Below are 24,617 nucleotides of genomic sequence, written 5' to 3' on the forward strand. Positions count from 1 at the left end.
GTTTTATATTTTTAAACAGTGGCTTTAGAAAAGAAACAGGCAAACTAGATCTTAATGGAGAAGGAATCTGACTTTGAGTACAGATAACACTTCTTTAGAAATCTTTAAAAAAACCAAATTGTGATAGTCATGAGAGTGTTCTAGGTGCTGTACAACCCTAAAAGAAAGCTGCATCCTGCCCACTTAGTATCTGATTTACTTCAGTTTTATTGCCCATTGTTGGCATTATATCAAACATTTCCTTAGTAGGCCCCAGCACTTATATGAAGCTGTGCCAAGGTTATTCTGTATGTAATCCAGAAAGCCTTTTTCTGCTGCAGGGAAATCACTGAGTTAAGGGAATGATTATTCCATTGTGTTCTGTTGTTGTTAGATTTTCTTCAACAGATTTGAATTACCCTATCTTAGCTTTATTAGTATTGTTGTCTGTTGTACTTCATAATCAGAGCAACACAGCAAACAGTTCATTCAGCCCTCAGGAAAATTTCAAACCCAACATGTAAATAGATATGGTTGATAAGAAAGGAAGCAGAAGAGAAATATACTGAGGAAGGATGGGGGAAATGGGGGATCAAGAATAAGGCAACTAGGTGAAGAAGACTGTCTAGTCAGAAAGGAGAGTAAAATGTTAGGAGGTGTTAGCAGGAAGGAACTGAATAGTTATGACACATTCATACTAAATGCTGAAAGGCCAAATTGTGATCTGCCAAGAGAGGAAGAGAGAAAGAGAATGGAACAGCAAAGTAAGTGAGTGATCAAATGCATTACATATATAGCTTTATATTTAAATGAAAGATAACTTGAAAATAAATTACAAATACAAGGCACATTTATACTGCTCATTGCAGTGGATTTACATAGAAGGCATGTTTGGAATATATGCCAGCATACATTTTCATCTCCTTTTGTTGGATCAAGTTTTCTGATATTTTTTTGTTTTTTTTTTTTTTTCCACTGGAGGATCAGATTAGTCTTCCAGTCAGTAACCAAACCTTTCACTGGGCACAGCTAGCTTTTCAATATGCCTCATTTGGGAAACACAGCTCATAAAAGCATATTCCTCAAGTTGGCCAACTGAGAACTACAAATAGCATAGTTAGCCCTCTTCTGTGAATGACCCTGTGAGGTCTTACCAAGTTGTATGAGAAACAAATTTTGGGTATGTTGCTGGAGGAACTGAGCATATATAACTGAAAAAAAAAGTGAAGATTTTTATTTTCATATTGTTTTAGTTCCAGTTTTGGTTGAAATTTAAGTTGACTTTTGTTTAGACTTTGACTATCATAGACCCTAACTGAATTAGGTTTTCGGTCAGATTACTTGGTAACATTTACTGCGCATGTGTTTTTGATGGATTTTACTTAGTAAAGCACTGTATGTCCTTTTTCTAGCATTAACTAATCCTCACAACATCCCTGTGAGGCTGATAAGTAATATCCTTATTTTACAGTCAGAGATAGAAAGGTTATGTGACCTGCCAAAGTACACAGAATATAATCAGTATCAGAACTGGCAGCAATACTTAAGAGTTCCTAGTTACTAATCCTGCCCTGGAAAATATATAGGATATTCATTGTGTATGTAATCTACACTTTGATTCAATAAAACTTTTTTCCTGTACGTAACTCTTCTCTGCTTTTGTTCAAGGGTTGCATATGAGAAGACTTGGAAGTTTTTCCTACTGTAATAAGTATATAAATATAAATCAATGATCATATGCAGGTTAAAAAAAAGAAGCTTCTTTCAAAAAAAATATCAAAGTAATGTGAAAATTGCTTTGGAGTAAAACAACTTGGGGGCTGGTGAATTGCGACATGTTCATCATACTGCCAGTTGATCCTTCTGGTTTTTAATACCTTGCAATGCCCCTTTGTAAGTAGCTTCCCCTAAAGACACTGAAAAATTTTCTCTAAATAGCATGCATGATTTAGGATATTATCCACAAATAGATGTAGTGAGCCTTAGCAGATTCCCAGGTAAGTAGTGTGAATTTAGCAGTTAAGCATCATAGAGTGTACCTCTGTACATGAGGTAGCTCTAAAAATGATATAAACTGCTTCTGTTTTTGCTAGCAGATACTGTGAGTGAACCTAATTACATGTTGTATTGACTATTCAACTTGTGGTGGAACTACCCACCTGCTCTTGTAGCATTTTTCATAACGCTGTAGCCACCTGAAGACTCTCCCATCCCAACCACTTACTCCACATCCCTGCCTGTCCTCCATTCTGGCAATCCGGTGGTTTTTGAGGCTTTGTTGTGAATTGGATCCTTGAAATGGTCTGGGAGAAAAATAACCCTCCCCCTAATCTGCCTCTTCCTTTCTGCCTCTGACCAGAGAACCTCCAGCAGCAATCTTTTGATTGCTTTGGTGATGTAGGTAGAACATAGCCCAGTACCTAAATGATGGTAACTAGGGAGCAGCAGACTCTGTAGTATGGAAGAAACAGAACACTCAAGAGTTCTACATGGCAAGGACAGATGGGGAACTTTTAAAGCTGTTTTCATCTAAATAAAGTATGGCTGAAGTTTCAAGAGATATTTCATGTTGATACAAATTCAGTTTGAATTTTTACACTGCCCCACAGATCATCCTTTGCAGCTTTAGGTCCTACCAGCTTGATTTCAGCACAACACAGGATGTAAAGCCTTTCCAGTAACAGAATCCTACAGTGATAAACCCTGAGCTGATGGAATGATAGGTGCTTAACTGTAAGCGAGTGGCTAGAGCCACTGACTTCTTGTGGTTAAAGCTAGGTATACATTTAGGTACTTAAGGGATTTTTTTGCTCTATGGTTTTTTGCTTTTTTTGTTTCAGAAGCTCAGTGTAATTTTTGTTTTATGAAGCGTTTTTTTAAATACTAAGAATATTTCCTGCCACTGCCATTTGTGGCAAGTCTAATTTTAGGCCTTGACCACTTAACTACAGTCTTAATGGCTTTCCTTTTAATAGAACACAGAAACAGCATGGGCTTTATTTTCTGCATCATCAAAGCACTGCACCTTCTGACAGAAACAGTGTCTAGTCTGCAGTAGGCCGAATGCATCCCCCTGATAGTCCATCTGCTGAATTTCACAGCCAGGAGGAATTTCATCAACTATTGGTAAACAATCTTTTACGAAAAGAAACCTTTTCTTTTTTCCTGATGCTGGACTGATCAATAGGCTTTTGAAGTAAGTGAAAAAAATTGCCATTGCTTTTAATAGACACTATGAAAAGCCCTAACCAAGTGTGCTCTTTTTGCCTGTAAAACTTTGGGGTTTCTTACATGGTAAAAAAAAAAAAATCCAAGTAAAAAAAAATTAAAAAATAAAATTACCATTTAACTAGCTGGTGTAAAGTCAAAATATTATAAATTAGGGACTACTGCTTGGTTACAGAAAAGTCCCATTCTAGTTAGGGATCAGGAGCTGCGTTTTATGTAATAATGGATGCCTCTTTTAAAAATCAGAAATAATGATAGTGATTAGTTAATAGCAGCAAATGAAACATGCATTTGAAATTAACCTGACAGGGCATTTTTGTGTCATACTGACTGATGTGTACAGTCCATTCTTTTAGAAATTCAGGGAAGCTTATTTGAATTGTAAATTGGCAACACATTCATGCTGAAGTCTTATTGTGTGATAGTGTGACAAATTACAAATGGAATATTGGCTGGGCTTCCATTTCTTGCATTTCTTTTCTAGTTTCTGCTGCTATTATCATTAATCTGTTTTACAGAAGCTCTATAGCGGATGGTTCTGGACATGGAAAGTACATTAAGTTTCATTGTTGGCTATAGCAGGACTCTGTGTGGCTTCAGTGACCTGTGACTTCTCCTATTGGTTGTAATTCAGTACAGTTGCTACTAGTTTTGTGTCCTGCTGGGTGTGGACTTAAGAGATTCTGGCATACTTTACGCCTGACAGCTCATTTCATAAGTATTGGATTACAGAGCTTTTGCTAAATTGTGTTAAGAATACCTTAAGAAATGGTGCTGGAATGTGGTCCTTGGGAAAAAAAAGAAAGGTATACAAGTAAATCTTAAAGATCGCGTTATCAGAAGTGGAGTGAATTCTCCTTCTTAAGTCCTAAGTGAACTTGCAAGAATGTTGGAGATGATTAAATGCAGTGATGTCGTGCTACAAGGCATTGTTTAACTCCTTTGCAATTTAAGATTTAATGTTTTATCCAATGGGAAAGAAACAGTGAGTTACTCCAGCATATCCTTGTTTCCTGCAAACAGACATAGCAGTTCCTCCCCTGGGCTGATTGTGATGGTGCAGAGGTCAGACAAACAGGGAAGGGTGCTCAGGATGCAATTTAAGGAGGGACTCGGAGGGTACGAGATGGTGTAGCGAGTGAGAGAGAAAAAGAAAGAGAATAAGAAAATTTTGAAAGAATATTAAAAGAGATCAAATTGATGAATGACAGCATCTCTTTATGCTGTGTCTCACCTCTTGCCTTTCATATTTAGTTCATTTCACTTCTCTCTGAAGGATGATCTCCTACTATAAGACATTTCCTACCAGAGCTTAAATTGACAAATTTATGCCAACTCACTGCAGTTTTGCAATATGCTCTATGAATCACAAAGGAAATAAGCTTCTGGCTATTTCTGGCTTAAATTTCTTTTGTTGTATGTGCTTCTAATGGTATTTCTGATTTCTTTTACGTTTCTCTTGAAGTCACCCCAATGTTCTGTGCCTTTGTTTATGTATTCTCTCAGGCTTCTGGTGCGGGGTTTGTGGACTATGTAATTCATGCCGTAGTTTCATGTATAAGCAAAGATGCTTTTAATTTTTTTTTTTGACTTTTTTGCATAGCATGTTCATTTCTGGCAGCCGATAGAGCAAAAGACAGGTCTGAACTGGCCCATTCAGTATTAGACATTTAACCACCATAGCTGGTCTGGGCTTCTTTTACAGTCAGTGAAAGAGGAGTGACGGGTGGTACTTTCAGGAAGGCTGTTCACCTGCCTGAGTCTGAATCAAGCCCTGAAATTGCCTCTCATTTCCCAGAGACCAAAGTACCTGGAATGGCTGCATCAATTAAATCCCTAGAATTATGTGGGGTACAAACGTAAATAGGACGCATACTTAATAGCCAAAGTGTTGTTTAGCAAATGGCATTTCTTCTTCAAATGCCAGGTACTGTGGTTAGTAAGACTGATGGTGGGAGCAGGAGATAAATTTTATGTTTTGCACTGTCTTCAAACAGTTGTGCGACCATGAGTCATTTAATTTGCACGTGCATTACTTTATCCAGCTCGAAATTGAGTGTTTTCCTTATAGTTTTCCCAGACTGTTCATTCTAGCATAGAAAGCATCAAAGTAATATCAAATATTTTTACATATCCTCACAAATGAAAATTGCCACAGCCTTGGAGGCCTGCTAATTTATACAAGCTGATGATCTGGCCTAGAAAAACCCAATGTAGCTTAATTTGCAGACAGACAGTGTTTAGTACTTCTTTTCATTTGACTAGGCTGTCTCTTGAAATTTCTGCATGTTTGCTTGTCACTCTTCCAAGATTTCTACTGTTTTCTTTTTTTCCTACCATGCTTATTGAACAAAGACAAGGAAGTATCTAATAGATTAAAGTGAAGTCTAGCAACATGGTTCAGTGGACTAATACTTTAATCTGTGAGACCCTAAGATCAAGTGGACTCAGTTTCAAGTCCTGCCACTCTTAATTTAACTGCTAGTAATGTTTCAGGTACTGAGAGTCTAGCGTCTGCAGGTGTTTGCTGTTGGGGAAACAAATGGCACCTTCGCCCTCCTGTAATGCAGTCTTTAATGCAAAAAGACATCTTCCTGATTTAAGACATGTCTGTTAAAATAATCCTGCCCCAGTAGATCATAAGGTTGATCTTTTCTAGGGTTTCAGGGGATGTAACTTTGCAGCCAGTATGAATGACTGGTACAGCTCAGTATGACAATTTTATGTAGAATTCTAGTGTTGCAGTGGGATGCACTTGGTTTTATGGCGTTCACTAAATGGTCACTTTAAGAGAGTCTCTTGGGTCACCTTTTAAATAAACATATGTCAGGATTACTTCAAATTTAATTGACTGATCAGTTTCACAGAATGCCAGATGGACAAAAAGTAGAGTACAGATGGGCATATAGGAGATTAAAATTGGCAACATAAACTTAAGAAATATTAGCGTGGCCATAGGTGCTTCTTCCGTAAATTCCTTTGAATCTGTGCATTCTAGACCCTATTTTTACTGTCTTTAAATAATTTTCATCTGGTTAGTGACACAAAAAAATAATGTGTGAATACGTAAGCATGAGTGCTTGCATAGATTTATTTAAACATACATTAAATATCAGTGCTTCAATCTTGCTTTTCTATGTGTCATGTTTCTGTTAACACATTGACAGTTACATGTCTTGTGTGTGTGTATAGTGAGTGTACAGTAAGATAACTGCGTGAAGTCTACATAATGGAAAACATTAGCTTTTGATGGATTTTTTTTTCCCCTGAGTTGTTTCTGAGGCTTCCCAAATAATTATTTGGCTATTCACAATTCTTGTTCATGAGCAGATGCAATAATACTTATCTGTTTAATAATATACAATATTATTCCCTTTGGGAAGAGATATATTTGAAATACTTTGAAAAGAAATAAACAACAAGACTTGTAATTAAGTGTTGCTATTTTAAGTGGAATTGGTTTCAACCATCGGCAGTGTGTCCTTCTCCTCAGCCTTTAGGAGACTGCTGCACATGATGAAAAGTTTAACTTGTCAAGTATAAATTTAGCTGTAGAGTCCGGAATATCAAACTGCATGAGTGATAATTATCAGCACCTGGAAATAATTTGTACCAGAGAGTTCAGAAATGAGTTCCTCTTTCTACAGATAGGGAGTTTTTAACTTCCCAATCACTGGAATGCTCCCTGGAGCTTACAGTGACATGGCTTGTGGTTCATTCCCACTAGTAAACATGGCACCAAGCAATTAGATTGTCATTAGAAGATGAACATTAACTTTGTAAAATAGGATTAAGAATAAGCTGAGAACAAATGATCAGCTAATGTATGCAGTTTGTAAGTAATGCTGTACACAGAGGCTCTGGTACAGAGCCTGTTGAAAGCAATGGAATTGCCTTGTACCAGCTTTCAATAGCCGCTGGCTCAGGCTCAGATTCTGGTTTTCCTTTAATTTTATGGCATTTGTTATCCAGAACTATGGCAGTTTTCTAATTGGATGGAAGTTGCTCCTCCTCTAAAATGTAAAATAGTAGGATGTTGTGCTGGAAACTATACAAAGACAAGAATTAATTTATTCTTCTGACCGCTAGGAAGGCTGGCCCCTGAAACACTTTCTTCCAGGATCATTCTTCTTTCTTATCTGTGCGCAGATACAATCTAAGCAATTTCTCTGGTATCTACAAGGCTGCATCCTTGGTGCCTAGTTAAATACAATTTTTCCCTACTGTTTTAAGATTACTTTAGGTAAGAGAAGGCACTACCAGAACAGAGTATTCATATACATTTTCCTGGGGAGGCTAGCAGCATTGCAACATATACAAGAAATAGTGTTCAAAGGTGTTTGGTTTTAAAACTGCAGAAAACAGTTAGCATCTGTATTACTGGGAAATTGAACAAAAATGTAATAAAGATTCCCAAACACATAGTTCATGTACTTGAAATACTTAGTAGATATCATAGTATTACATAATTTTCATAAATGTATATAGAGTTTTAAAATTTATGTGGAGTATTAATTTTATATAGAGTGCAAGAAGGAGCATGTTAATAGTATTTTTAATTATTTGATAACACTTTATAATCTATTCATGAAAGGTTTCTAATGTAATCAAGAAACAAGGTTCCATGAGAAGACAGGAATTTTAGGCAATATTTTTTTTTTTTCCCATGGAAGTACGTAGCAAAAGAAACAAACAATTGAAGGAGGAAAATACAATCTGTCTCCAGAAGAGTGCTTGTCAGTGCTTGGTTGAAATTAAATGAATTAATCCAGTACTTCATTCTCTAAGAATGATGAGTTACGTAGAGTAACTGAATTATGGGCTTTTAATTGTTACTTTCTTTAGTCTATTATATGAACATTTCATATAATTATGTTTATTAGATAGTATAGATTTAGCTTAATCTAGGAAGTATATAATGGAAATATAATTATAGACAAGAAAAATGGATATTAAACTTATGTAATTTTCTTTTATTGTACTAAATGTTTCTGCAATTAAACTCTGAAATTATTTGAGTTTAGAATTTCATCAGTTTTAATGGGTCTGAGTTATTAAACATCTGCCGGATTAAGACCATCATATATAATTTTAGAATCAAGAGCCATAAACATCAGAACTACTCATTTGAATGCAATTTTTCATATGCTAAACTTATTTGGGTGAACAGACATTGTAGAAAGCTTGTAAATTTGGATACCTGAGTTTCGGAAGAGTTGAGTACTATAATCATGTAGTGGTAGATATGCACTGTATTTTACAGCTTTTATTAAATTGTTACTGGGAAGTAATTGGAAAAAGGTGGCATGTAGAAATGACTTTTCTTCACAAGATGTCTTTTTCTTTTTATGTGATTCAGTCCGAATTAGTTTGGGATTGTATGGCTTGGACAGTTTCTGAAACATTTCTGTTGTTGATTTGCCAAACACATCTCCCTCTTTTTTTGTTTCTTTTTTTTTTTTTTTTTTTTACAATTTTTTAAAGGGAGAAAAAAAAAGGGGGTGGGAAGACATGAATGAGAGATTGAATTTGGGAGTGATCTTTCTCTTGTTACATGATGTGAAGCATGTGTGGGAAATGTTTTCATCTTCAGAAGTCATTTGCCCCATGCAGAGAATGCTTGAAATGAAAATAACTTTCCAAATTAAAATAGAATGTGTAGTTTTTTTTTATTTACAGACACACAGAGACAGTTGCTCTTATGTGCACAGAGCAGTACTTACTAGGGAATGCATTTTATTTGATCTTCTGTTCTTGACAAATGTCACATTTATAGGATACTATTTGATTAATGAAGAATTATTTCATTTCATCAAAAACATTTGTGCTTTTATTCCACTTTATGAATTCATACTTGTTCACTATATGGAGATTGTATATTTCATGAACATTCAAATCCAACCTCCTCCACCTCCAGTATCATGTTGAAATGTAAGAAGGAACTGACTGGGTCACCCTCATCCTCCATGGAGTCACAAATACTGTCTGTTTCAATCAGTGTTAATAAGTCCATCTTGTATTTTCCATTTACTTTTATTTTAAATAGCATTTCTTACATCTGGTTAAATATTTTTTTCTGCTATTGTTATTTGTAAAACATGAGAACAAAATAGTCTCAGCCAAAGGTGTTAGCATCTAGTCAATGGAACTGGGAGCTTAGATGCCTCATGTCCCACATCTCCAGGATGGGCTGGGTATTTCCTTCCAAAATCCCTATCGTATCATAGGACCAGCAATCCCACTGTTCTTGTAAGTCACTTAATGACTGTTGTAGTCCACTGACAAATGGCCTTGGCTATTTTCAGCTGGCCCTGCTTCTTTAACTAATCTTGCTGTAATGTCACACCTCAGCTTCTGCAATTGTTCTCTGGCTTTCCATGGTGTGGGGAAGCTTGGTTGACAGCCTGGCTGCTGACATTCATTGTGTGTTACTTCCACCACTTTCAATCCACAGGCTTCCTATCTCTGTCTATCCAGGCTCTCATTGACTTTGCAAGAAAATGAAAAAAAAGTTGTTTTGCTAAATACTGATTGTAAAATATAGTGTTCAATGAAAAAAAAATGTTCCTAGATCCTAGCTTTACCTACAAACTGAAGTATCTGATATTATGTAGACAGTTTTCTGGTTTATAGTTATTGTATTTAAGGTTTTTCTGACAAAGCTGTAGATTTTTTTTTTCTTAAAGCAAAGTTAAATATGTAAAAAGTAAATACAATGGTATATGGTTATTATCTTGTAACCCTATCAAATCTGGCTGAAGGTTCAGGTTTTCTGTACAGAGCAAGGAGATAACTTCAAAAGCTCAAATAGTTTGTAGTTTGGAGAAGCAGTCAACTGAAAGAACTTAAAGATCAAAGCCAGAATATCTGATTTTAATGATGCAGAACATATGCTTCACCAAAAACCTTTTGGATTAAAAAAGTTAATGTAATCAAAGAGGATTGAACTCTTTGTTTGGATCTAAGAGCTGTGTGTTGAAGCGCTTGGCACAACAGCTTATAGTGTGCTGTTACAGTAGTTGTGTATATGAAGTGAGTTAAAGCAAAGTTAAGAGACCACTAAACCTGGCACTCAGAAACTTTTGTTGTGAAGATCTAAAATATTTTTGTTGAAGAGCTTTTAAGAATCTTGAATCTGTGGGTAGACATAAAAAGCAAGATTGTTCTCTGGGAACTTGATGAGCCTTTTTCAATAACTGAGAATCCAGGAAGTTCCTCTGGAGAGTTTTTGACTTACAGTGAATGCAAAAAAGGACTAGATAAAGGAACACAGACATATCTGCAACAGGGAAAACATGACCAAGGGTGGAAAAGTTTCCTTTCATTGCAGTTTGATGAAGGGAGATAATGTAGACCCTATGCCTGGACAGAAAAGTGTCAATAAGATCAAATTCATGGGTGAAAAAAGATATTAAATGAATTACGAGTTTAAAGAGAAAAAAACCAAACAAAACCACCAACAAAACAAAGCTGAAAGATAGCTGATAACTCTGTTTTAGACTAGCTTTTCAGGATCTCTTCCAAAGTCCTTTGAAATCAATGGAAGCTTTTCTATTGATTGCAGTGAGTTTGGATGAGACCCTGTAGGAAAATAGAAAATGTGTTTGAAAATAAGGAGCATACCAATAATAATGCATACAGTGTTTTGGTTTTATGTGTATCTAATGATAATATATTTATTTATGTATATAAAGTATTGTACGAATATCTTTGGCATTATCTGGATTGCTGCTTTTAAACATACTGTGAAAGGACTGAGTTGGTCATATTTGTTACTTGCCATAAACAACCAACTCTTACTATTGTAAGAGTTTACATTTTTTTTTCTTGCCGTGACTGGCATCTGTTTTTCTGATACCTCTCATTTCCTATTTCTTGTGACGTTGATTTATTCTTTTTGTCTACATTTTTCACTCTTTCTGACATGTTTCTTGTAAGACCTTGGGGAAGAAAGGACTGCTTCCTTCTCCCCCTTTCCTAAAGCTGATAAATATAACTCTTCAGGGTGATTTTGGTTTTCCCACCCTGTTGAATTTTGATTGAGACCAGTCCCAGAGTAGTGTAAAGGGCTGGAGCTGCATTTGCCTTGATGAAACTAGGCAGAAGTGTAGGATCCAACTCTGAACCTCTTTACTAGTACGAATGGAAGCTGTGCTTGTTATGCTACTGCTGGGTACTTTTTCTGTGACAGTAAACTCATTCTGTAGCTACAGAAGCTCACCAAGGCCAGTCAGATAGAAAGGCCTTCAAAGTCATAGAATATTCAGCACTTTTTTATTGAAGCATTTTTTGGATGCAAATTGACTTCTGGGTAGACTGTAGGAGAAGTATTTCGCCCTCTATAATGTGTCTTTCAATGTTAAGGAGTAGCAAAAACACCACAAGCCCCTTTTTACATTCATTGATTCATTCTGCATCTGATCTTTCGAGCTATCCTTGCCTTGAACTAATCTGGTTTGTGAACAAGCTCAAGCAAGACAAAAAGATCCCTTTGATCTTTCATAGCTGGGCATCCCCATATATGTGACTTGTTCATGATGAGACAGAGGTGAACTCCTGGATTCAAGCACCAGGCACATTTCAGAGGCAAGCCCACTTTGCTAGCTGCTGTGCATAAGAGTGTAGCCTTGGTATTACTGCGCTCCCTCTGCTCTTCATTGATGGCTTTATTGCAACTGAGTGAGATTAACAAGCACCTACCTAATCTGTACAGAGCATCATACAGGTGCCACCTTCTTTTATCTGCCCTTCTCAAAGACTATACGTGATTAATTTTCAGGAAAGCAGTGTATTATACTCTATGGAATGCCAGTGGCTTTGGAAGATACACTGCATATATGTATAATTCCTGGCTATCCTTGTTTGAGAACAGAACTGTTCTGTGAGGACATGGTATCTCTGTTCTAATACTGGAAGATTTTTTAAGTTTCAAATCAATGAGACTCGGGATATAGGGCAGGGCTTTTGATGGTATTCGTTAAGAGATGTTTTTTTGGCTTGCATTCTGGACCCTTGAAAAAAAATCCAGTTGCAAGCATTGCATTGATCAGTGCTTCAAGGTGTTTGCTAACCTTTGCAGTGACAGTTTTCCAGTGACTGCTCAGTCACATTGCCATGGTATGTTCTTGTCATGTATGGGAGCTAAAGTCACCAGCTTGTGTACCTTTGCCTCTTCAGGTCTTCTGCAGTCACAATGGAGTCACTTCTGTAGTCCCAGTGACATTTACCACGTCTGTGTAGTCATACATCACTTTTTTTGGTGATGTATAAAAATACCTTGATTGCAGAAAGCTGGATGCTCAGACTGATAGAAGTTTTCTGGCTTCTACCTCCCTTGAGGTTAGAAGTCAGATCTTCCTCTCCAAGATGCCCAACAGCTGTTTCTTCAGTTGCTCACTAACTGCTGACCAGTGAGTATGTCTAACACATCTTTCTTTGAAGGCAAATGTCTAGTTTTGGAGAGGTAATACGGGATTTAAAGGGCAGATTTTCAAAAGCACAAGAGAGCTGCCTGTCTGTGCCACTGAAGTGACACATTTCCTAAACTGTGAGTTTATTCACCAACAACAAAGGTTTTCCTGCATCTCAGGTGTCCCTGTGCAAAGCCAGCAATGTTGCTCTTGTTTGCTTTGGCCTGGGATGGCTGTGCCAGGTTAGCACCCTGAGCTTTGGACAGCCTCACTCCTCCTCAGTGAAGCCTGTTATTCTGCATCCACCTTTCTCAGGCTTTGATTCTCCATCTTGTGTGTTTAAAGCTTACCCAGATATGTCAGCATGGGCCATACTGACACCACCTACACTCTGGATTGTAGCACCGACCTAAAATATGCTTCTGAGTGTGTATCTGATTGCTTTATTCCACTGGAGCCTACTGAGTATTCAGTATCCCATTATTTAGCCACCTGCATATATTAAAAATGTGATTTAGGTGCAGTGGAAGAAAAATAGCAATATCTTATTTGATGAAAAGCAAAGAGGAAATCATAAAAGTTAATGAAATTTAACACTGAATTTGTGAGACTCTTGTGCTTAAATGGATGTTGGATAGCTCATCAGATAAGATGGTGAAACCACAATATGATTGTGAGTAGGAATCAATGCGTTGCTTCACTGCTGAAGCAGTATTTTTCCAGTTCATTTGTTCCTTTGTTTAATTTTACAAATATATAGACATAGGGGTAAATTTGCTGCAATTGCCAGTGAAACCACACAAGGAGTCCCGTAAGAATGTGAAAGGAGTGTAGCTCCTTACAACAGTGGAATAGCAAAAGCCCAATTAATCAGTGGTTCTTTGCAGATTTCAGACCAGAACTGGCATTCTACCAAACTGCCCTCAGAAGAGGTCTAAAACAGCTCAGGAAATGATTTAATGGGCACCTGGTCACAGATGTGTTCCTGCCAGACATAGTGTCTGCAATGGTACATCCCAAAATGGCCCTACAGGGCTGAAATGCAAGGAGCATACACAAAAGTTCTTCTTTTTAGATTTGGAGAGGTAATAAAAGAAACAACAAAAACCCCAAACCCAGAAAAAACTGCTACATAGTCTCCCAAATCTCTAACTTTCCTGTTAGTCATGCTGGCAAGTACCTATGTTCTTTGCTGACATTTTGGTCAGTATTTCATCATTTCTATGATCTTTTGTCAAATCAGGCTACACTTTGTTTATCTTGATGTCTACTTAATTCTCACAAGGACTTCAGATGTTGCAAAATAGCAGGAAGTGGAGCTCTTTCTGCTGGCTGGGGGTGATCGCAAGTGTTCAGCTCAAGCCATCAGAAATGGTGGTGGTGTTTGATCCCTGCAGTATAAGATGCTAGCAAGTTGTCTGATTTTGCCCTGCCGTTTTTGGAGCACTCGGGGTTCTGCTGAACAATGATTTCATTCTCTGCTTCATGCTGTTTAATGTAAAGTTGCATGCTAATAAATTTAGCACCAAGTTACTGACTTTGCCCAAATAATGGAAACCTGCCTGGACTGACCAGTTAGGAATGTTACTGGTATTGTTTCTGGCCAGGTTTCAATTGGAAGGGGGTGTGATAAAGTAGCTCTGATTTTCTTGCATAATTTCTTTCTGCTGTAATTAGATCAGATTGTTCTGATTTTTGCACTTATGTTTAGGAGCACATGTAAGGTCATAGGCATTGCAAAAGTTTTGGCTAATTTGACTTTTAAAGAAAATGTTTAGAAACCTGAATGTAGTATAATTACCCAAGTTAGGAATGTTTCCACTTGGCTCATTATGCAGTTTCTGCTATGATGAGACTTCAGTGAGGTCAGTTCTTAATTTCTGGTGGCAACTTCTAGATAGTAAACTAAAGAAAAACCCTTAAGAAATATGAGAAATATTCTTAGATAATAGACTTAAAGAAGTGTCTTTATTTAATGCTTAGAAATTTAAATAATCCTTATTTAATTTTACCAGAATTGCCATTATTCTGCCTTTGCTAGATAATTTTTAATATCTAAATAAGAATTATTTTGCAGGTCTGATTTTTACTTCCTTACTGTTTATTTCTAAGGCTTCAGCACATTTCAGGAGTGACAGATACTGTACTTTTTTATCAACATGTTACTCCCTTTGCTAACACATCTTCTTCATGCAACATCAGGTGCGAGTCCTGCTTTTTCTCACCTCCAATAAACAGTGCTTTTATAGAAGGAGCTTTACCTAGGTGCAGCAAGGAGCTGCCTTGCATGATGTTTGTAATTAAATCAGTGGGCACCCAACAGTACAAGTAACAAAGATTTAAAGAGGACTTTTAAGGTTGGTGTACACCATTGCATTTAAATTTTTATGTGATGCTTGTGGAACACTAGGATGGAATTTATCTTGCCTCATAATAGTGTTCTGTTATTAGTAGTAGAAGTCTTATTTCAGTGAGTTAAAGAAGTGTACTTGATGCTTAAATAGGTAAGGATAGGCATCACTTCTCCATCAGGGACTGCAGCAGTAGGACAGGGGAAGTTCAGGTTAGGTGTAAGAAAAAAGATCTTTTAGTGTGAGGATAGTGAGGCACTAGAATGGATTGGCCAAGGAAGTTGTGAATGATCCATCCCTGGCAATGTTCAAGGCCAGGTTGGATGGAGCCTTGGGCAACACGGTCTAGTGTGAGGTGTCCCTGCCCATGGCAGGGGGTTTGGAACTAGATGATCTTAAGGTCCTTTCAAACCCTAACGATTCTGTAGTTCTGTGATCCCACTCAGAGGTAGGTGGAGTGTCTGATTCTTCCTGCTAACTATGGAAGAAAGTATAGTCTCCCATGCCAGGCACATAAGATCTACAGTTAAGTGGAGATGTAAAAAGAAGCAATACATACAAATTAAAAAGCAGAAGTCTACAGCATATTATTATAGATATTTGTGATTTATCCTCTATTTATGTATTATTTTTCCACTCATCCATTTCCAGGAGACTCACGTGAACATATTTGTCCATCAACTGCTTTCTAGGGCTTAGGGAGAGGGGTCTCTGTGCATTCTGTTCTGGCTCCGAGTTACAGAAGACTGAGGCACAGACAAATTGATGGTTTGCATTTCCATGTTTTAGATTTATACCATGAGATAGAAAGTTTTTTGTCTGTTACGGCAAGCTGTAGGATGACCTACTGTTGCATCATTCAGATGGAAAAACCTCGTTTTGGGTTAATAGTATCTAGCATTTCCTCTAAATCTGCGCAAATCTTCACATAAAGCCCGTGGTAAGCTGCCTGCATGGAAAAGCTCACGTAACTCTTTATTTTTTGTGAAAGGCAGGTTGAGAAGTGTGAGAAAGAGAGGAAAGGGATATTATAATTTCTTTCTCCCTCTGAACCTTTTATAAATGGTTTCCTGGTAACACAAGCCCTTGGTGTGGCAGATGGATTTTATGAGAATTAATTGCAATAATATTGTATAAAACTGTCCCAAATGTTTTCAGAACCCATTTCCTTCTCTTTATTTTGCTGATGTCTATTACAAGAGCATGTCATAAATAAAAATACCAGGAGTATTTCTATACGTAAGTAGCAGAACTGATTTTACTTTTCACTTTCACAGAGGAATAAGTAAAGGTATTTAAAGTAGACTTGACTGCAAATACCATCAAGAGGTTACTGCAAAGGAAAATGCTGCATTATCGCAACAGAGTGGGCTACAACAACTGCACTTTCTGGTCTGCCATCTGTGAGTCCTTGGGACACTGAGAAATGACGCTGGGGATAGGGGTGGAAGAAATCACTCAACACATTTTGATATGATCACATTAAGACAGTAAATAGGAGTTCCTTTGCTGTTTCCCAGCTGCTGCTCAGACAGTGCTGGGAGCTGAACACTTCCCTGTGTCTTCTCTAGCACTGACTCACAGGAAGAGAAATAAACAGAGCACCATCCATTTTGATGGTCCATGTTTACATTGTATCTTTGTAGGGAACACCTCATCCAGGAGCCTCAGTAACCTAGGAAACTGGGCAGATGTGATCTCTATTTCAGAATAAAGACATAATCTGAGGCTGAGTTTTTTTCTCACCTGTGGCTTTTGCTTTTGGGAGTACTCTTCTCTTACTTTTGCTTTTGCCTTGACTTGGTTTTTCTGGAAAGATGAGACTTCAGAGTTCCTGGTATCTTCACGTGAAGTTGAGAGTGTTCGTCCTCTTTGAAGAACATGCCATAAAGCTGTAAATGTTCTTACCAAATGGAAGAATCCAAAAGCAAACCCTGTTTTTAAAACTGGGTTATCTGTATATAGGTAGATACGAGGTCCATGGCATGGCTAGCAACTAAAAGAACTTTTTTTACCCCTCTCATTTTGTAGCTTGTGACCTTGTTTTCCTCCTTTTGAAGCATATGAAATTGTCTGTAGCAACTACTGTTTCTGAAAGAATAAATTAACACAAACAAATAGAGCTCTTGGCTCTTCAGAAAATGTTCAGCGCTAGCTTGTTTAATATATTATTAATAGAAACAGTGAGACATCCCTCTGGTAAATAGGCAGTGCAGCCACTTGGCACCTTCTACAATAATACCATCTTGGAAAGTACAAGAGATACCAGGGGATATGCACTTGAAAGTAGGTTATGAGGAATTTGAATACATTCACAGTTTCAGTAGCAGATATGATGGAAGTGACACAGGGAAGGAGCATGGTTTTTCTGCCGTGCTTTTCTGACTGGGTTAGTGCGGTAGAGGATTCTGCTACTGGGATCCAAATGCACTCCAGAGCTGGAGAAGCACCTTTCAGAACCAGGTACCAAGAGAAATTTCATGTATGTAATCCATGAGTGGAGTAGTTTGTCTGGTTGCAAACGCAGCACACCCATGGCAAAGCCGTGAGCACAAACATGTAGGAGGGATTAAGCCCATTGTCAGATTCAGTGTAAATGCTGCAGGAAGAGGCTGCTAGCAAAAACTTACTGTCCTGGAGACCACATCTGTGTCTGTAACAAGGAATTTGCTAAATTGGAAGCCTCATGGAGATACCACCAGAAGGCATTGCTTAAATCTGTAGAAGAGATGTTCAGAATACCATTTCTTTTCTTCTTCTGCTTCCAACATTGACTATAAGAGAGATGATTAAAAATCTTTTGTGAATTTGCTTCAGGAAATATGAAAAAATTGGTGTGATAACATAAATCTAGATTTAGGCATTTTGTTATTATTTATTAATAGGATTAATTATACTGTGAACCATGAATATTAGTATGTGAATCTCTAAGGTTGCATTGATTGATTATGGTGATATATCTGAGAAATACTGCTTAACTGAATTTATTTAGTGATTTTTTTTTTTTTCATGAGTTTATGATCTATTTCATTTTATACCAGCAAGAATCTGAACTTTCAGTTACTGCTGATATTTCTGTTCTGACTGGTATAAAACCGCCTATAGCTACAATTTTTTATCACTTTGGTGGCTTAACACTTGGATGTAGGACAACTGTTGGTTATCAACTCCTGGCTATATCCATAGATTGAATAAAGGATTACAGGTTTTTCCCTTCGCTCCTTTGGTGCCTGTTCATGCATCAGGGCTGACCTTCTTGTAGGCCTAGGTGGTAAGCAACAGCTTGTTTAAGTGCTTGAATATGAAACAGTACTGTTGTAAAGAAGAGTAAAGTGCAGATATATTCAATCTCTTGACTTGCTTCTGAGACTCTTCCATTAGACTCAAGTGTGATGTTTGTGCGATTTTAGACACTATCTTTGCTCAGCTGTGATGTAAGAATGCTATCATCACAGTATCACAGTATCACAGTATGCTAGAGATTGGAAGGGACCTCGAAAGATCATCTAGTCCAATCCCCCTGCCGGAGCAGGAACACCTAGATAATGTTACACAGGAATGTGTCCAGGCGGGTTTTGAATGTCTCCAGGGAAGGAGACTCCACAACCTCCCTGGGCAGCCTGTTCCAGTGTTCCGTCACCCTCACTGAGAATAAAAGCAAACAAGCTGGCCTTCCCTCATTACCCTCCCCTGTTCTGTGGAGCAGTGTGGTTGGGCTGTGTTGTTACTGGGGTCTCCTGTGTGGTTAGAGCTCCGTTAGCTTTGCTGTGGGCAAAGGCCTTTGCAATGGCAATAGGAAGAGGTGGATTTGACCTGACAATGTTCAAGAAGTTTTTAAAATAAATACAAAGAGATAAAAAAATGGTAGTTTTCATTTAAGAATCATGTAGCTTCACCTTAGAAATTTCCTTCCTGAAAGTTCTGTTTTCTTGGAGAGAAGCTATGGATAGGGTTGTTGCATATTTACATGTTCAGGATCAAAATATGGAAACACCTCCTTTAAACCTGTCTCTAATTGTTGAAACCATTTTGAGTTATGCAGATATACCTGCCTCTGCCATTAACTTATTTTCCAGAGTATGCTGTTCATCTACTTTGAACTGTGTAAATATATGCTTGACTTCATCACTTGCTACTACAAATCAAATAATAAGGGGTAAGTGCCTACATGACACAGCCTGACTCACATTCTAAGTACATTTATTTGTTTCTAGCAGTTAAATGATGCTTTCTAGGGTGGCCTGGTTATTAATTTGGATTTACATAGTTTCTACATGATTATTTTGCAGATATCTTTTTGCCTGCCTTTCTCTCTTCTGTCTGTCTGACTTTTTCTCTCTTGCTTTCCTTTCTCAGATTTTTTTTGGGAGGGAGTTATTTTCCTATTTACATGTACCATCTATGATTTAAGAGTATTTCTCCATCCAACTTTCAAATACAAAAACCACTCATGTGTTTATCACTGAGGCCTTCCACTGCAATCCTCTTTGTTTCAGGGCTTTCCTCTTGACACTGCGTCTCTAGCACTGCCTAGACTGGTCTTTCTGTTACAGGATCAACTTACTTTTTCACTCTTTTCTGAAAACTGTAACAGGAAGCAATTGGTTGGCATCAGTGATATTCTGGAGCCTGAAAAACACTAGCAGATAGACATTTAGGGTTGAAGGGATAAAAGGAGAAACCTGTGTATTTTTTAGCAAGACAAAAGGAGGCTCATTAGAGAACACTAATAGCTTTGACCATGATTTGTAAGGACATAATGGCAAAAGGCATCTTGCTGTTCCTGCTTTGCAAGCAGTGACTGAAACACATTTTTAATTCCAGCCTCTGCATTGAAATGGGATTAGTGTATTCTTTGTGTTAGACATCTTGTGATTGCCTAGCCTTTAGAGCTTAAGTTGTTTGTTCAACATTATTGTCACATTTATAGAATCATAGAGTCATTTTAGTATTGAGAGAAAAGTTTTCTCCTACTAAAAATATTTTAAAAGTAAAGTGTCTTATATTTTACTGCCCACAGCTCTGGGTTAAAGGCTCCAGTTATGATTGGTCTGAAAATACTGTACAGATGCATTTGTAAGGCTCCTCACAACCAAAGTCACCTAAATAGGTTGCTGTCCTAAAAGCAACCCTAGTCTGTCCTAAAAGCATCCCCTAGTCTGAAGGAGGGATTATGGCACACCCCTTCCATCAAAGCATTCCTTCCCCCAACTGCATTTACTCCTGATTTTGACTCTTCATTATGGCCTTACTTATCTCCCACTGTAACCCTTAGAAGATCCTCCGTGGCATCTTTTGCAGTTGAATCAGGTTTCATGCTCATTTTCCTTATCTGTATTCAATCAAAGCAATTGGGTTATTTCTTAATTCTGGCTACTAACAATAGCCACTAATTTACCACAAAACAATTTATGCTTTTTGACCCAGTTGCCTACGAGGCATTCCTTGGAACAAAGCAGATATGCCTTTTAGTGTGTTATGTAGATAACACAGCAGCTGTATTTGGCAAGGGTGCCCTTGTTTAAATATCAGTGTCTACCAGACCAGAGGATGTCAAAAACTGGGAAATAAATATGACCATAATAGATAACTATGTAAACATAGCTTATCATGAAACACCCAAGGAAAATACTCCAGATCAACAGAGGTTTGATTTGGTTTTGTCAGAGAACTGATGTATTAAAGTTTCTATGTTTCTTTGACCGTGACTTGCACTGTGCTATTGCTGGGTATGACAGCATCTGTCACTTTTTCAAACATGTATTTTATATATTTTAAATTCCTCCTCTAACACAGTACCAGAAATGGAAAGTGGATCCCACCAAAACTTCATATATCAGCTATATAACAGTTTATACTTTTATTTTGAAATGAGGTAGGGACTTCAGCAGTGGGTTAAATACTGCAATAAGAATATATAATATGGCATAAGTTTGAGGCAGATTTATCTGTGAAGTTTTCAATCTTAATCCTAAAATTGATCTCTTTCACATATGCGCCACTTAAAAAATCCATGTATTTAGTAGCATGGTTTTTTTTTTAAGTTTCTCTTCAATGAGGTGTATCTTAAAGTTCTAGAATATATTTTGCTGCTGCTTTTCACCCATTTACATCACCTACCTTTAAAGCATTAATCTTCTGCAGGTTTGAAGAACTGTGTCTTTTTGTGACAGCTAGGCATTTCGGTTTAGCAGTGTTCAGATCGTGGTGAGGTTGTATTTAGGAGACATAATGTATTTATAATAATAACCATAATAACCCTTGGACTATGTGAAGATCTAGCTGTACTGTGGAAAATGGTTCACCTCTCTCCTTTTCCATTGCAGCCAGAGGAAGAGGTAGTTTCTTGATCTCATCATATCAAGAATGGTGCAATATGTCTGGGAGAGAGGATGAGATAAATGGAGTGAATTAGAGTGTGCAGTGCCAAGCTGGTGTATTCACAGATTAACTGAAGCCCTTGTGAAGATCTTTGATAGCAAAGCTTGTCATCTGGTTGCAGTGTTAGTCCTGTCAGTAGCTGGCACTGACTGGGACTCTTGGTTCACTTCTGAAAAAATGAAAAAAGACAAAAAAAAAAAAAAAGAAAAGAAAGAAAAAAAAACTTTGGAAAAATATTTTAAAAGCACCCCTTTCATTTACATTTACATCATGGTAATAAAAACTTGACAGTCCAAGATAAATCATAGAATCAGAGAAAAATCTGGGTTGGGAGGGATCTTAAAGATCATCTACTGATGAAAGGGAATGCAAAATGTGAGGAGAGATTTAAGCAGCTTGTAGCCTTTTCCACAACAGAAACGCTCCCTTGGCATTAAAGTGCAGTGGATGTTTTAATCTTGTTTTTCAGAGAATACATAAATTTCTGCTGCATCTGACTGCATCATGTGTAATGCAAAGGTGTTCCAGTGATTCGAATACTTGCTGATCTAACACAGGAGCTAGGAATATCTATCTAAATGGTAATAAGAACCTTGAAGGTTAGCCCATGTTAATGTGCAAAATACTCAAAATCTATAGCAGTTTCATTTTGTGTCATTCTTGTTATTAAAACTATGTAAAACCACGAGTTTCCAATATAATCGTTCTAGAGACAAATAACAGTGTTCAAGACAAGGCTGGATGGGGTTTTGGGCAACCTAGTTTATTACAAGGTGTCCCTGCCCATGGCAGGGAGTTGGAGCTAGACGATCTTTAAGGTCCATTCCAATCAAAACCATTCTACGATTCTATGATTCTATGACAGGATTTGCCAGTAACTTCTGCTGGGCAGATTTACAATAATACTGTTACCATAATCTCTGGTCAGTTTGACAGTTACATACAAATATATATATTTAAAAAGGGCTTTTGGACAGTCAAACCCTGATAACAAATTAGACTCAGGCTGGGAAGTTAAAGACAGCTTTCTGCAAGGCTCAGGCTTGCTTTATGGCCTTCATTGTACTGTGAGAAAATTTTCCCTGGAGACAGTATTAGAGCTTTTAGGATAATATTCTGGTAAAGAACAAAAAGAATTTCTGAACTGATTCCTAAGTAATTTTCTGAAACTTAAAAAACACCAGAAAACAAAATTACAGAAGTGGTAATGCTTGAGGCTGCAAAGTTACAAAGTTAATTCATCCCTGCCTCTGGGTCACATTTTAGATCATAAAGTGTTAAGTGAGCTTAAACAGAGCAAATTATTCTCATCCTGTATTCTTGAATAAAAGAAGGGAAATGCAGTGCTACTTCATCAGTATCAAATGTGGAGTGCTTGTTTCAATGCAGTTCAAGGGTATTAAAATTGCCAATTTCTAGAAGTTAGGACGTATCAAGAGAAGAAGGAAAAATACCTTTTTATATTCTTCCTACAGGCTCATTGTATTCTTATTCATTTATATTCTTGCTACAGGTTCATTTTCAAAAAAACTCCCAAGATCTAAATATTCTGAATACTCTCTTCACTAAAACTAACCGTTTGATCCATGCTCCCCTCCATTTTGGAGACAGGGTCTTAGAATGCAGTATGCAACTTTGACCCAATTTTAATTACGCTGCTGCTCTGTTTTCCATGATATGTACAAATTAACCTCTATTTGAAAAACATATCAGTTTGTTCTGTCGAAGACTGTGGCCAGGTAGCTGGTCTCTTCCATAGATACTTCCATCACTTTTAACGATTTTAAAATACTTTGAAAAAAATGCTTTGAGAATATTGGGTGGTTCTGTATAATTATTTTTTTGCATAAGGCCGTTCCTGTAGTTATGACAGCCCTGTTATGGGATCGTTATATGATCTTATGTTCTAGTAAGAGGACATCAGTAGTTGTAAAGGGCTAATACAGTGTAACTAGAGATATAAGCAGTGTCATAGGCATTATAGCAGAATGTGTTATTTATGATAATAAGTAACTGCTTGACTTATCAGATCCTGTAACACTCCCTTAGACATTTGTTATATCATTTGTTAATCACAATTAATATACCTTTCATGTAAAGTCTGAACTCATAGGTAAATAGTGGAAGGCTTCAGAAAAATGAGTAAGAATGCAGATGTTCAGTGGAACATTAGTCTGTACTCATTAAAATGTCATTTTATATAATATAAAAGCTTTGGAAATACAGTTTTTCTAAATGTGTTGCTTTTTCTCTTAGTATTTCGGGGTTTATGCAAATTGTATTTAACTTAACCAGTGTTAAGTTTGTAAGGCACCTGTAAGCTTAGTAATAGATTATGACATTGAAATTGACAGGTAAATTTTGCTGACAGAACTGTTGTCCCACTGGGGCATCTGCATCTAGTAAATGATGTCCTCATTTATTGCAGGAAAGCTGTTACGAGTGTCATTGTGATTTTTCCATTACTTTGTGTTTGATTTTTTGCTTCTGCTTTGAAGAGCATTAAATTCAATATTTCAGTGCAGGGAGAGAGATAGTGTTTCATTTATTAGAAAAAAAAAACCAAACCCCACAACCCAGGCTTAATAAGAATATTTAATTTGATTTTAAAACATGAAATAATATTTCAATTGTTAAAGTAAGTATAGAGATCCAGTTCTATCTTTCTGTTTCATTTTATAGAAATGCCTAGAGGAAGCAGAACCAGAATTCAATGTGAATATTTCTATTGCAGAAAATACAAAGACACAAAATTTACTATTAACATCTAAGAGGATGAGTGAACTTAGAATAATGAATGATAAAGATGGGTGCATATGAGTTTTATATACATGAGAGCAGTTGTGTTTCTGGGTCATCCTATGTTTTAAAAAAGCTGCAGTGAAACAAAATGTCTATGCTCCAGATTTTAATCTTAGTTCGTAAACTAGCAGGGTACACCCAGAGCAGTTCAGTTCATGCAAAATTATATTTATGCTGTTGAAACTGTAATATGACTTCTGTGTTTTATATGTACTTTTCCAACGGAAACCAGTTACATGTGCTGTGATAAGCTCAGGGTTAAGGGATCATATGTATTACAAAGTCATCCAGCGTTCCATTCTGAGAGAATTAATTACATCCCATTTCCATTTTGTCATTGTAATTTTCCCATATTAAATAGAAAATAGGAAAAACATCCTTTTTTTTTGAGTGATGTGCCCTGCTTCCACACATTTGCTATTGGCTACCTCTGGCAATTACATGAATTAAATCATTATTTCTTAAT

The 24,617-nt window shown here is 37.0% G+C and overlaps 1 protein-coding gene across 7 annotated transcripts in view; it reads left to right on the forward strand.

The window, feature by feature from the left end:
- Positions 1 to 24,617, forward strand: part of TRPS1 (transcriptional repressor GATA binding 1) — a 214,776-nt gene that overhangs the window by 104,197 nt on the left and 85,962 nt on the right. The window lies entirely within an intron of this gene.

Source organism: Pezoporus wallicus, unplaced genomic scaffold, assembly GCF_028554395.1.
Source record: "Pezoporus wallicus isolate ANWC-B61680 ecotype Strahan unplaced genomic scaffold, APGP_CSIRO_Pwel_v1 contig_3812, whole genome shotgun sequence".
Classification (NCBI taxonomy): domain Eukaryota; kingdom Metazoa; phylum Chordata; class Aves; order Psittaciformes; family Psittacidae; genus Pezoporus; species Pezoporus wallicus.